Source organism: Balaenoptera physalus, assembly GCF_965194825.1.
Source record: "Balaenoptera physalus genome assembly, chromosome: 8".
NCBI lineage: Eukaryota > Metazoa > Chordata > Mammalia > Artiodactyla > Balaenopteridae > Balaenoptera > Balaenoptera physalus.
In genome coordinates, this window is record NC_138887.1 from 112274684 (window position 1) to 112289199 (window position 14516).

General features: G+C 39.7%; 1 long non-coding RNA gene across 1 annotated transcript in view; it reads right to left on the minus strand.

Annotated features, from left to right (window-relative positions):
* The window catches only part of LOC309666127, a 581994-nt gene that overhangs the window by 3481 nt on the left and 563997 nt on the right, over positions 1–14516 (minus strand). Inside the window, exon 6 of the long non-coding RNA XR_014266919.1 lies at positions 1209–1360. This is a non-coding gene — a long non-coding RNA (uncharacterized lncRNA). The remainder of the gene's footprint in view (positions 1–1208; positions 1361–14516) is intronic.

The window sequence follows — 14516 nt, forward strand, 5'->3', positions numbered from 1 at the left end:
GGCCAGGTGTCACCTTAGACATTACAAAGCAGGCTGGTCAAGGCCTTGGTTGGCCATTTAGTGCGTGCTTTGGGCCAGGCCACACATTGTCTATACTCGACAGTCTGGGGTCCCTGATGTGTCCTCAGTTTCCCTTACTCATTCCTGGTGAGCATCCTCACTGGTAAGAGATCCTGTTCATCTTATTCAAATCATTCACGCTGTGGGTTTTATAGGTCAGATTTCTGTTAAAATGTCAAATAGCAGGTATAATAAGCTGTTGTCTCCATATAATAAGCCTCTAGAGACTTGGAAGCCATCTGAAAGACCCCTCCTTGTTACACATCTTTCTCTCTCCACATCAATCTTCTCAGTTCTCCTGGCTGAGTTATTCCTATGTATTTTGGCTTCTCTTCCTACCCCAGAAAATGACTCTTAAAAAAAAAAACAAAAACATAACTGGGAATGCAGACGGGGGTGACAGTACCACCACCACGGTTTTTTGCAGCAATGATTCTGATCATCAGTGTCTTGGGACATGTCAAGCTTCTCAAGAGAATGAAAAAGTGGGGATGAAGAATGGGATAGAGCGATGGACAGAGTATGTACCTGAATATTCCCTTATGGTTCACAGGCCTTTGCAAGGGGTGGAGACAGAGGGAGGACACAGAGGGAAACAGCAAACTGAGGCAAGCAGCCCAGCCAGCAGCAAGAACTGGAGCGAAGAATGATGCAACAGGACGACGTGTCAAGCAGTGAAAAGTCTAAGAAGGCCCGAAGAGAGGACAGAGACACATCAGGAAGGAATCTAGGCTGAGCGTCCCCTGAACCCAGGTCTCTAAGGAAGGAGCAGGAGTGGGACGGCACAGAAGACCTTTAGCTCCTCCCCAAGAGGGAGGGCAAGATGAGACCAATGCAGGGAATGGAGTCTTGTCACCATGAGCTTCACTGCTGCACCCCACATCAGCAATAGCACAGGGAGCAAGAGGACAAAGACAACTCGAATCATTCATCATTCATCCTTCACCCATTCATTCAGGAAAATATGACTGATAGCGCTCGATACTACCAGTGCTCTAGGAATACAGTGGTGAACAAAACAGACCCAGAACTTACAGGCAAATTGGGAAAACAGACAACAGATAAGTTTAAAATGACAAACTATGACAAGTGCTATGAAGGCAATGAAAGGGGCATGACAGAGACTGGGGGGAAGGCAGGGGACTCACCCATGTAAGGTCCCATCCTGCCGCCCAAGTCCAGATGCAGGACTCGGCCATGGTAGTCGCACCCGGTGGACGACGGCGCAAGTGCAGTAGGTTGAAAGGAGCAAAGAGGTCCCTCTCACACTTCCTGCGGGTGCAGTTCCCAAACCCAGGACCTGTGGGGCAGACCAGAGTCAACAGAATCAACACAACATCAGGATGGAGACACCTCACCCTGCTCGGGCCCCTTTCTCTGTACTCCCTTCCTCCTGCTATCCAGGCACTCCTGGGTGGAAGATCTGAACCCAAAACGCACTGGGAAAAGTGGAAGCTCCCAGCTCTCCTCCGTGCTGACGCTGTGCTCCAGCAGGCTTGAATACAGCACGACAGCAGTTCTGAAGGAGCAGCTGCCTCCCCTGGGGACTTGGGAACAGCCTAGCATCATCCTCAGTTTGGGAGCTGTGAGCTCCAGGGTGCAGGCGGGCAACTGCGAGGCCATAGGGCCTCCCGGGGAGCTGTGACCGCTCTCTCTCCCTCTGCTGTCCCCTCTGGGCACGGGGCTCAGAGCAGCCCAACAGCCCTGCGATCTGGGCTCTGGGGTGAGGCAGAGAGGGAGTAGGGGCAAAGCATCGGGCACCAGTTGCTTTAGACACAGACAACTCAGCAGCAAAGACAATGAGCTAAGAAATCTCTTCATCTCTGGTCAACCCAGAGGGAAAAACTGGATCCAACTGTCTTCTTTTCTTATAAACTGGGAATGAGAGAGATGCTGAAGTACTAAAAACATCTCTTTTACAAAAAAAGGAATCACCAGGACCTGAGCATCAAGATATTGGGGGAGGTTTACTCTCCTGCCCAAGAATGATCTTCAGAGCATCTTCTCCCAGGGCTTCAGTTTGCCCACTTAAGCAGGGGACATGAGTCCTAAATGCCCATGTCTGAGTTGGTACTGGGAGGAGAGGAATCCATGGATGAAGGAATCATGGTCATGGTTAGCAGAGAAAAGATATCAACTGAAACCAAAGTGAGAAATTGAGGACCTGCTTACAATTATGAAATAGTAATAATACATGCACACACATGTACTATTTATAATTTTGTATATCACATAAGTTTATGAAGAAATGAAAAAATATTGCAAAGAAACACTTTAATAGAGGTCGAATTCCATCCTTGTGAAAACCAAAACCAAAGGCATCTTGTACTTCTTTATCAGCAAGACCAGCTTCCCTGACTTCTTCACCAACCCAAGGACATGCATCACCCCCACTGCCTAAGGACTCAGGGAATTACATACTTCTTCTCCCTTGCTCCTGATCTCTCTCACAGCAATAACACCTTTATCATGTGCTTCCCACAGGCACTGTCTCATCTGAGTCACTAAACAACCCCATGAAGCAGCTGTTATTGGTGTCTTCATTTCCTTGCTGATAGTACAAAGGAAGCCGTTACTCTAGGACGCACCTAGGTGGTAGCACCTAGGTTTGAACCCCAAAGAGCAGAGAACAAGTGATCTTTGATTTGTGTACTTTAGACTTTTGTAGACATGACCTTGCACACACTCATACCTAACTCACCTTTAACATTGCCAAGTTCATATATCTGCAGATCTATGAACATTTCAAGTATCTCATACAGCGTCCCGTGCCATCTAACAGTTCAGTTTTGTCTGTGCAATTATTTAAGTATTTTAATGGGAAAATAATAAAAGGAGAACATGGAAAACTGAAAAGTGATGATGCCTGTGATAAAAAAGTATAAATCTCATAAACGTAATCAAGTAAAGCAATGTTGAGAAACATTAGGCATAGTAAGAGTGGAGCATTTTTGGCTTCAATCCAAAGCTGTTTGACTCTATGTTCAAAGAGGAAAGAACAAAATTAAGTAACATTTTTTAAATCCTGGAATGCATAATGTAACCAGGTACATCAGCTGATAGACCAGCTAGAAATAGTTTGAGAGTAGGGGTGTCTTTTTTGGTGGAATTCATCAATAGAGGTAGAAAGGGAAGAAAACATCACACTAAAGATGTGATGAGATGAACACAGGAAAGGCCAGAACCGTGTCTAATTGGATTCAGTGACTAAGCTAAGCTTACTCTGTCCCCAAATCTCCTCATATGCAGCTAAAGTCCTTCTGTCACCCAAGTAGTGTGTTAACTTGTATTACTTGGGCTAATTGCTATGCAGGTGGAGCCCAATGAGAAGGAACAGGTGCCTAGGATTGCACATTGTGAAAAGAACACACCACCTACTCCCTAACTTCCCAAGCGTTAGAAATCAGAAGCACAGCTAAGGAGAAGCAGGAGTACACTTCCCTGAGACCATGCAACAAAGTGGCAGGGCGGGTGGGGGGGGGGTCTAATACCATTTTATGAAGGGAAATGGGTAGACATGATGGCTGTTAAGGCCATGATGGAAAGATGACACATGGTGCAGAGTGAAGGCGAGATCATGAGTCGTGACCATGGGAAGGCTTCTCTGTGTTTGCTAGCCTCCAACCAAAGATTGGAGACCACCCTCAGCCCCAGCCTCATATATGGGGATAGCTACTGAGAAGTCATTTAGGATTTCCTACTCCATTTCATCACAAAAACAGGGTAGGTTTTCAATCCTGGTACTTAACTTGCACTGGACTTATTTTCTTTCTCCAACTTTCCTCAATTACATCCCTGGTGATACACTTCTCCTGTTCCAGGATTCCTTGGACTTTCCTGGAAGAACCAAAGAGGAACCTCCTGTTTTTCCACTATTAGGTTTTTACATATATCCAGAAGATACTGTATGGTTACCCTTAATATCCCATCCTACACCTCAAATGAGACAGCTCTGAGTTGCAGGTAATGATTAAACTGTTGATTTGTCATTTGGAATCATACTTTGGAGTCCACTGTTGATAATTAGAATTCCTGGCAAGACTTCCCATTCTTGCCTTTTCTTCATCATTCTCCATCCTCTATTCAAAACTCTTCTGTTTCCATTTGGCGTATCTTCTCTTGGTCCCCTAATCACCCTTTTGGCTCTTTAACTCCCCATAACCTGACATAGAATAGCTCTTCCCATCCAAAGATCTGGTTTACAGAGTATGTTCCCCATAGACCTGTGAGAGTAATAGTCCAAGCTTGGTGAACTTCTATTTGCATAATGAATTTACATAAGAATTCTGGGGGGGAAAAAACACGGTACATCTATCTCAAAGGCTGATTCCAGGGTAGAGTCCCATGAACATCTGTCTAAGCTTTGGAAGAAAAGATCTGAAGGCAGAATTTAAAGGAAATACGACAGCCGTGCTTCTGTGGGATACCTGTCATTCTCTTTTTCTACAATTCTCATCCTTTTGCCCAATCTATGGGAAAAATAAGTTTTTCATGCTGGAGCTGCAAATACCTCATTAAGTTCATGAGCACTTAAATATGGTGATGGGCACAACTATCATCACTTTAATGTTCAAATGATAAAGTGTAATAAAAATGGAGAGGGTTTTGAACCCCCAAATCATTTTTTTTCTTTAATTTTTAAAACATCTTTATTGGAGTATAATTGCTTTACAATGGTGTGTTAGTTTCTGCTTTATATATCCCCATATCTTCTCCCTCTTGCTTCTCCCTCCCACCCTCCCTATCCTACCCCTCTAGGTGGTCACAAAGCACCGAGCTGATCTCCCTGTACTATGTGGCTGCTTCCCACTAGCTATCTATTTTACACTTGGTAGTGTATATATGTCCATGCCACTCTCTCACTTCGTCCCAGCTTACCCTTCCCCCTCCCCCCCCAAATCATTTATAAGCAATTTTGTAACATATTTTACTTGTATCTAGAAGCTGTGAGTGATCTATCTGAGGCTAAAGAAATGGTGGTAGAGAGAGAATGAGGTGAGGTGGAGAAATTGGGGGAGTGGGGAATGTTTAAAGAAACTGGATTTAGAAAGTCATCACAAGGAACACAAGAAGAGCTGAATACAGTGGAGGTGCTGTGAAAATCATCCCACAAGAAAAATATCAAAGACAGAACAAGAGAATAGATGAAGAAATACTACCAAAGAGATTCTGGTTTATGCTAAGGTAAGACATTTGGCAAATCAAATGTAAGTAACTGTTCTGAGTGCCCAGATTCTGAAGAGATGCTGCTCAAAAATCCAAGGAAAAGTCTGAGGGCAAAGCTCATGGATGGATTTGCAGCTCCAGCAGGAAAAATGTATTTTTCTCATAGATTTGGGAGGAGGAGGAGAAGGCTAGAGAAAAGAGAGTGAAAGCAATAGAGAGAGAAATAACATTAACCGGTAAACAAGCTCTTCCTGAGTGTGAGAGTAAGTGATTTCCTGACTTAAAAAAAATGACCCCAAACCATGCTAAAGGGAGAATGAAATCAGGGAGTCCACCAGTGACTGTCTGCCTCTTCAAGCTTACACTTAGTAAAGGTGAGGCACCTGTAATTTATCTCAACTGTATGTAAACTCTGCTTACATTTTCCTTAAGCTGTTTTGCCTGTGAGCAGATTCTGAGCTTGCCGTAAATAAGAGAAATGGAGAAAGTCAGGAATTACGGGACATTGTTTTAGAAAAAGAACATCACCCTCTGATGTCATCCCCCTTCCTATTGTACAGGCAATAGAAAAATGTCCCAAAGCTGATGGGGTGAAAAATCTGCCTGGAAGAGAATCTTGAATTTGGGACTGCTCAAGGAGAGTTTGGTCACTTTCTGGCCTCCTTGGAGGGGAGTACTTGGTAGGTGGGTGAATGTGAAACCAAAGGGTAGTTATCAGATCCATTAAACTGTAACTTGCTTAATAAATAATGAGCTGGAACCTGCCTTCACCGATCAAGCTCACTTTAACTGCTGCTACAAAAGCCTTGCATGTCCTTCAAGCATCATGTAGCCTAAACAATAAGCTGTTTGTCCAAGTTGTTTTCCAGGAACTTGGAGTCAGCTGCGTCCAGTTCAAGTTTGGCCAGTTGAAGCTGGTTGGAACCACTGACCCTCCAACTGGGCATGCGTGGGTGCCTGTCTTGGTGACCTTTTGACTTTAGAGGGCCAACAATTCCACACTCAGAACATGCTAATGCCACCATTTTCTAAACATGCGCCCCGTGAAGAATCCTGTAGCTTAGCTGCACCTGCACAGAACGACCATTATGAAACTGAGTCCTATGACTAGTTTATAATTAAAGCTAATGCCTGGATTTCTGCTCTTGTTCCTCTCGTTCCTCTTTTGTTCCCTTTGGTCCTAGCCCATGCCTGTTTGATCACGTTTGCCTAATCAGTAAGGAGTAATGAATGTCAGGTGTCTTGAGGAACAGCTGTCTGATAAGCATCCCTGTTTATGTGCTGTTCTGAGTTATCTTTCAGAGTAAGGTGACCTTCACAGATTAAGTAGGGTCAGACCTCAGGTCATGGACCAGTAGACCAAAAACACGTAACAGATGAAGAAATAGCACAAGAAGATGATTAATCACTAGCTTTTTTTGTTCTTCCCCTTTAAAGCCCCTGACACAAAGACCAAAATGGAGTGGATCTGAGACTCCCACTCCCTCACTTGGCGCCCTGCGATAAAATCCTTACTTTGCTGCAAACTCCTGCTGTCAAGAGTGCAGCTTTCTGTGCCACGGGCACATGAGCCCTTTGCTCGGTTTCCATTATCTCAAATTTTTCTTATTTCTAATCACCCTTCCCCACATTCTCCATGCCTCAGCTCTAGCCCATAAATATCATGAGCCCCTCACCTTCGGGGAGGAAGATTTGAGATTTGTTCTCCTGTCTCCTCACTTGGCTGCCTCGTGAATAAACCCTTTCTCTGCTGCAAACCTCGGTGTCTCAGCATTTGACTTGCTGCACATCGAGCAAATGAAACTAGTCCAGTAACAAGTGTATGGTTGAGAATTACCTTAGGAATTTGGGGGGCTTGGGGGATGGTGGAGATGGGCCCATAAATGGGTACAATATCTATGCTCTGTCTCTCATGGGACTAATTACTCTCACTTCGTGTGGACTTAGAACCTAAAGAAATAAGTGGAAGCAATGATCTCCTCTGAGATGGAACACACCTTTTTTTAAAACTTTTTATTTTATATTGGAGTATAGCCGATTAACAATGTTGTGATAGTTTCAGGGGCACAGCAAAGCGACTCAGCCATACATATACATGTGTACGTTCTCCCCCAGACTCCCCTCCCATCCAGGCTGCCACATAACATTGAGCAGAGTTCCCTGCGCTATACAGTAGGTCCTTGTTGGTTATCCTTTTTAAACATAGCAGTGATTTTTTTTTAACTTTATTTTAGAAACACACCTTTGCATATCCCCTCCTTCTGAAATAATAATGACCACCCTTCCATCTATGCATCTGTACACACACGCACATTTGATTCCACCTTCTTCCTGGGGCCCTGGATCTTTTATCCACAAGGCTGAGACATCGGATGTCCTTCCTCCATAGTCCTCTAGGTAACCTTGAGTGCACAGCCGCAGCATCGCCAGCTCAAAACTGACTTAGGTTTCTTATTAACACTTAAGTCAAATTCACAAGCCTCACTCTGGCAGAAGCTCTACGATAACTGCCTCTTTACCACTCCCTGATCCAACAACATCCCTCATCCATGTCACCAGCAAAATCTCCGTTCCTGTTCAAGCAAATCAGTTTACCTTCTTTATTATGACAGGTTCTTTCCTTTCTTGGAACTATTGATACTATTTAGTCGCTTCCTCCTCCTAGAAATTCTGCATCACATCCTTCCTCGCCTCACATTCTACCACACATAAAAACACTTGCCAGTCTCTTTCCATTATCATAAAAATCCTAACTGCTAATGTCACTTCATTTTGATCTTCCATATAGCACTTAGGGGCTTAGATTACACAGGGGTCAAACCCACTTTAACATCTTAGAGAGGTTGGGAGGAAAGAAGAAAATGCAACTAGCAGGAAATTATAAATTGATGAGAATTAACAAAGATGCTAGTGTACTGTTGTTCTTCGATACCCAGAAAATTAAATTATCTCATAATGAGAATAAAGCACTCATTAAGAATTTTCCTCATCCCAAGCAATCCACAGACAGAGCCTCCTGAAGAGGCAGGCCCCTGCAGCTCTTCACTAAGCTTTTAGGTACCGGCCCTTTATTTCTAAAGGAGCAAAGCATCCTCATCACCATGTATTACACCCCCTGACCGTGAAATTGCTGCAGAGAAGCTATGCTGTCCCAAAAGGGTGCTAAACACTTATGGCAGCAAAATGGTGTACGTCTGCCTGTAGCTTTCTGGCAAATAATTGAACATTATTTAGGAAAAACACTTAGAAATAAATGGCAAGTTCTAGAATTAAATGCAATAACAGCTTTGATTAAGGAAACTTAGGTCCAAACAATAAAAGTACAAGTTATAAGACTGTGATTGTGAAAATTTATAGCTGTCTTATAAACATAAAGGGCCTGTTGATCTCTACCCCTCCAAACACACCCACCTCTCCTCACGTAGGAGCTGAAATGAAGACTTATCCGATGAGCATCTTTCCCATCACCTACTTTCTCTCTACACAGAGGAGCTATGTGTAAACCATTGTCTCCCACTTCCTCACCTTGCCTTTCACCTCTTACAGTCCTCAGGCATTCTTTCTCATGCTTACATCACAACAGGTCTTCTTTTGTCCCTATTTCCGAGCTCAGATAGCACTCCTTTTCTCTACCTCCTTTCTATGTACCCAAACTACCCAAGTCAAGACCAAGATGCATAAGAGTAATGGTAGTTATTGTGTCTAACTAGAAAAAAGAAAAACAGTTTCTTTTAGAAATAATTTGTGCTTTTTTTTTTTTTCTGATTACCAGAAGATAGAAATAAAAATTGCCTGTTATCCATCTACCCAAAGAAAATGAGAGTCACCATTTTGGAAAATCATAGGTTTTGAACCAAATTCAAAATGCCAGGTCTGAGAAATCATCCCACAGTCCCTTGCACATGCATAGAAGATCCCTTCAGAGAACCAGGAAATTTCCCATCTCTGTCCTCATTCTCTGTTTATTAATCTATTTTTTCCAAATTTTAACACAGGACACTCTTTTTTCTAGGTTCAATTTATTGTTCTTCAGTTTTGCTTAATTACAAGTGTTGTATTAAAAAACAGAATATGTTGTCAGTTCAGTTTTAAGTTTATTTAGCCCTAAGACTTTTTTTGGAAACTTCACCCCATTCTTCTCTGGGGAGGTGTGGTATAAATTGAAGAAGAAACATACACACTTTTTTAGCAAACTTTTTCCTTTCATGAAATTTGGAATGCCTGTTTATTATTCCTCATTCTTTGATAATTTATTTCATATTCTTTTGACAGTTCACCTAGCCAGATCGAGAACCATTTTTGGTTGGACTAGGAAAGCAACTCAGAAGATGTTACAGTAAAGAAGTGGCGTTGAAACTCTGCCACAGCTACTACAGATTATAGACTAAATTTCTTATCAACTTCCTCATCTTTCTTGCTGCTATCTCTAAATAAAATGATGCATCTGTAGGGGTCATACCCCCAAGCTTCAGCCTGTCTCACAAAACCCTGTAGTCCCCCTATCTTTCAGGTGCCTGGTTAGAAATAATGAATTGTGGAGTTAGAGAATGGTGGAATAGGACACAATCCGAATGGCCCAGCTAATTGATAGAATTATAATTTACAGACTTGATCTGTAACTTAAATACCCACAGTTCTGAGTTCTTAATGACAACAATGAAAGCAAGTCATTGGATTGGAGTTCAGGAAGAAGTCAATGGGGTTGAGAAGACCACTAGAGGCCAAGGTGTTGAATGGATTATCCACATAGACATACTCATTACCTGGAATGATGGCATAACAGGGAGTGAGAAAGATAATTCCCAGCCAGATGCCAAAGTCTTCGCTGATGTTTGGGAGACCAACAGGTTACAGGGAGGAGTGATAAAGGAGAATATAATGAATGAAATTAGCCCCAAAGTAGCAGAGATAATCAAGTTTAAAAGACTAAACTCAGACATCATCTTTTCCAAGAAGAATGCACCGACTCCACTTCCACTTACTGTACTATATGAATCTTTAAATGTTTGCATGGCACTCTGTGAAAATTTCTACTGTATTATATACCAAGTGGTGTCCATTAGGTTACATCTCTCTTAGATTATGAGCTTTCCTGGTAACTTGTACATAGAAGGGGCTGACTAAAAATTTGTTAAATTGAACTCTTCTACTATACTGTATTGCCTCCATCTAGTGTGATTAATTTTCACACCTCGCCTATTCCATGCTCAACCAAATTAGAATCAGTAGAGAGGATGTTGGCTTGAGCATTATAGGTTGTTTATCACTGTAAATGTTAAAAAGCATGAGTGTTAAAGTCGGAGAGCCCTGGGTGGCTTTACAAAGTCAAATCCTGACTTTACAATTTAGGCAACCTCTTTGAGCCTCCATACCCTTCTCTGTAGAAGTGGAGAAAATAAACACACCACAAGAATGTTGCATAAATTAAAAGTAATTTGCACTGTAATATGTATACAATTGCCTAACAAGGTGCATTATATACAGTAGGGTTTTCTTTCTCTGTCTCTTTTTCTCTGTTTCCCTCTCTCTCTTCTCACACCCCTGAATTTGAGCATGGTCATGTGACTTGTTGGACCAGGCACATATGAATAGAAATGTCGTGACTCAATCATGGTGCACACATTTAAGAGACTCCATGTTCTACTCCCTTACCACAGTAACTAAGGAAACATGTAATTGTATTGAGATGCACAAGAAAGGCACCTAGAATCTTGAGCCATATCCATACAGAAGATAGCTGCCCTTGACTCATGGTAGATTTTGCATAGTGAGCGACTTTGGGTGTGTTAATCCACTCCTATTTTTATTATGTTTGTTACTATAGCATCATCTGGCCTATTATGTAATATACCTTTGAACTTTGCCTTCCCTGAAAGCTCCTCTATCCTTTTGGGGAGTAGCTCTATGTTAATTCTTTAGCGTGAATAGTAGAGGACAGCTATCAGAAGAATCTTTTGCTGATAGCTATGGTGTTGCAACAGCATCTCTAAATATAATCTTATCTTTTTTAAAGTCCTCCTGTTTCTACTAGCAAAGATGGTAGTAGAAACAGGGCAGTGTTACAGCATATTGTTCTATTATGATTATATTTCTGATTTAGCTTCCTTTTTCTATGAAAAAGAACGAGAACTGATGCTAGCTCCCTGACCAAAAAAATCAACCTGGAAAACACTACAGAAGAACTAAATGGACATATTAGAAATTTACTATTTTAGAAAAAATTCATTTTAATTTCTAAATAAAATAGTATTTATTTCTACTTATTATTTTAATTAATATTGCTGAAATAATTTAATATGTATAGATATTGCATTTATTTCATTAAAATTAACAACTTGTTCATTTAGTTAATATTTATTTAACAATTAGGGTTTTTTTAGACATAAAAAAATAAAGAAACCAAAATAAAAGGCTCAGCAGATGAGCTCATCAGCAGAATTGAGGAAACAGAGGAATGAAGCAGTGAACTGGGAAACAGAATAACAAAGAAAATGGACAGAAAAAAAATGAACAGAGCTGTGAGACACAGATAAAGCAGTGTTGAAAGGGAAATTTATAGCACTAAAATGTATACATTAGAAAAGAGAAAAAGTCCTAAATCAATAATCTAAGCTCCCACCTTAAGAACCTAAAAAAAGAACCTGCTGTATAGCACAGGGAACTTCACTTCACTTCGCTACACAGTAGAAACTAACACAACATTGTAAAACAACTATACCCCAATTAAAAGAAAATTTTTTTTGGAAAAAAAAAAAGAAAAAGAAAAAAATAAAAGTTTCATTTCCAGAATAGAGAACTCCTAAAACTCAACAACAAATAGACAAGACAATTAAAAATGAGCAAACGACTTGACTAGACTCCTAAGTTTTATATTGTGTGTGGTTCTGATTAGCATGATGGAAAAAACAACAAAAAAAAGAACCTAGAAAAAGAGAAGTAAAATAAACCCAAAGCAAAAGAAGAAATGAAATAATAAACCAAGAGCGTAAATAAATAAAATTGAAAACAGAAAAGCAGTAGAGAACATCAATGAAAAGAAGATCTGGTTCTTTGAAAACATCAATAAAATTGGCAAATTTCTAAAAATGCAGACAATAAAAAGAGAAGACGTAATTGCCAGTATTAGGAACGAAGCAAGAGATATCACTCTGGACACTGAAGACTTACAAGGATAATAAGAAAATACTACAAACAACTCTACACACATAAATTTGACAATTTATACAAGATAGACCTCTTCCTCAAAAAGCACAAACTAGCACAACTCACCCAACATAAAATAGGTGTGAATTCTGAATACCCAATTACTATTAAGGAAGTTGAAGTCATAATTTTAAAACTCTCCAAAAAGAAACTTTCAGGCCCAGATGGTTTAACTGGATAATTCTACCAAAAATTTAGAGAAGAATTAATATCAGTCCTATACAGCCTCGTTCAGAAAGTAGATAGAAAGGTGATATGTCTCAATGCACTCTATGAAGCTAATATTACCCTAATACTAAAACCAGGTAAAGACAGTGCAAGAAAACCACAAACTAATATCCTTCATGAACATATTCTTTAAAATCCCTAACAAAATATTAGCAAAGAGAATTGAGCAATATGTAAGAAGAATTATCAAAATGACCAAGTGGGGATTATTCCAGTGATATCACGGAGATTCAATATTCAAAAATCAATGTAACCTACCACATTAACAAGCTAAAAAAGAAAAATTACATGATTATATCAACCAGTGCAGAAAAAAGCATTTGACAAATTCAACACTCATTTATAATAAGAACTCTCAAAAAAAAATAGAAACAGAGGGGAAACTACCTCAACCTGATGAAGTGCATCTGCAGGAAAAAAAACCTGTAGCTAACATTGTGTTTAATGGTGAAAGACTGAATGCTTTGCCCTTAAGACTGGGAATAAGGCACAGATGTCTGCTCTCATTACTCTTATTCAACATAGCACCAATACAAGTTCTAACCAATACAAAAAGGCAATAAAAGGCATTTATGTCATAAATGAATAAATTAAAATGCTCTTACTTGCAAATGACATATTTGTCTATGTACAACTCCTAAGAAATCCTCCTCCAAAGCCCACCTAGAACTAAAAAGTGAGTTCAGAGGTTGCAGGATACAAGATAAATATGCAAATATCAATTATATTTTATATGCTAGCAGTGAACACGTAGAAGATACTGAAATTTAAAATCTAATACCATGTACAATCTCTTAAAAAAGTAAAATACATAGGTGTAAATCTAACAAAATACATATAGGAATTGTACACTGAAAACTACATAATACTGATGAAAAGAATCAAAATATCTAAACAAATAGAAAGACAGGCATGTGAGTGGATGTGAAGTCTCTGCATAGTAAAGATGTCAATTCTTCCCAAATTGGTATACAGATTTAACACAACTCTTATCAAATTTCCAGCAAGATTTTTTATAGATATCAACAAGATTATTCTAAAATTTACATGGAAATGCAAAGGAATTAGAAAAGCTCAAACAATTCTGGAAAAGAATAAAGTGGCAAGAAACGTTCTACCCAATTTCAAGACTTATTATATAGTTAACAATAATCAAGACTATGTGGTACTGGCATTCAAGTAGACACGCAGATAAATGGAACAGAACAGATAACCCAGAAATAGATCCACACAAATACGTCCAACCGATTTTTCAAAAAGGTGCAAAAGCAATTTAATGAAGGAAAGATAGCTTTTTCAACTAATAGTGCTGGAGCAATTGGACATTCATAGATTTAAAAACAAAAAACAAAAAACCCTTAGAACCCTGACCCAAGTCCCATACCTTGTACAAAAATTTACTCAAAATGGATCATAGATAAATATAAAACATAAAACTATAAAACTCGTAGAAAAAAAGTATAGGAGAAAATTTTTTCAGGAGCTAGGGTTAGGCATAAAGAGGCCTCAAACTTGACATGGAAAGCAAAATCCATACAGAGAAAATTGGATAAAATGGACTTCATCGAAATTTATAATTTTACTCTGGAAAATAATCTGTTAAAGGATGAAAAGTCAAACTACAGACTAGAAAAAATATTTGCAAACTACACATCCAAAAAAAGGCTATAATCTAGAATATATAAAGAGCTCTCAAACCCAACATTAGAAATACAAAAAATCCAATTAGAGAGCTAGCAAAAGACAAGAAAAGGCATTTAATCAAAAAGGATATAAAGACAGAAAAAAAAGCACATGAAAAGATGTTCAACATCATTAGCCACTGGGAAAATAGAATCACAATCAGATATAACCCATCA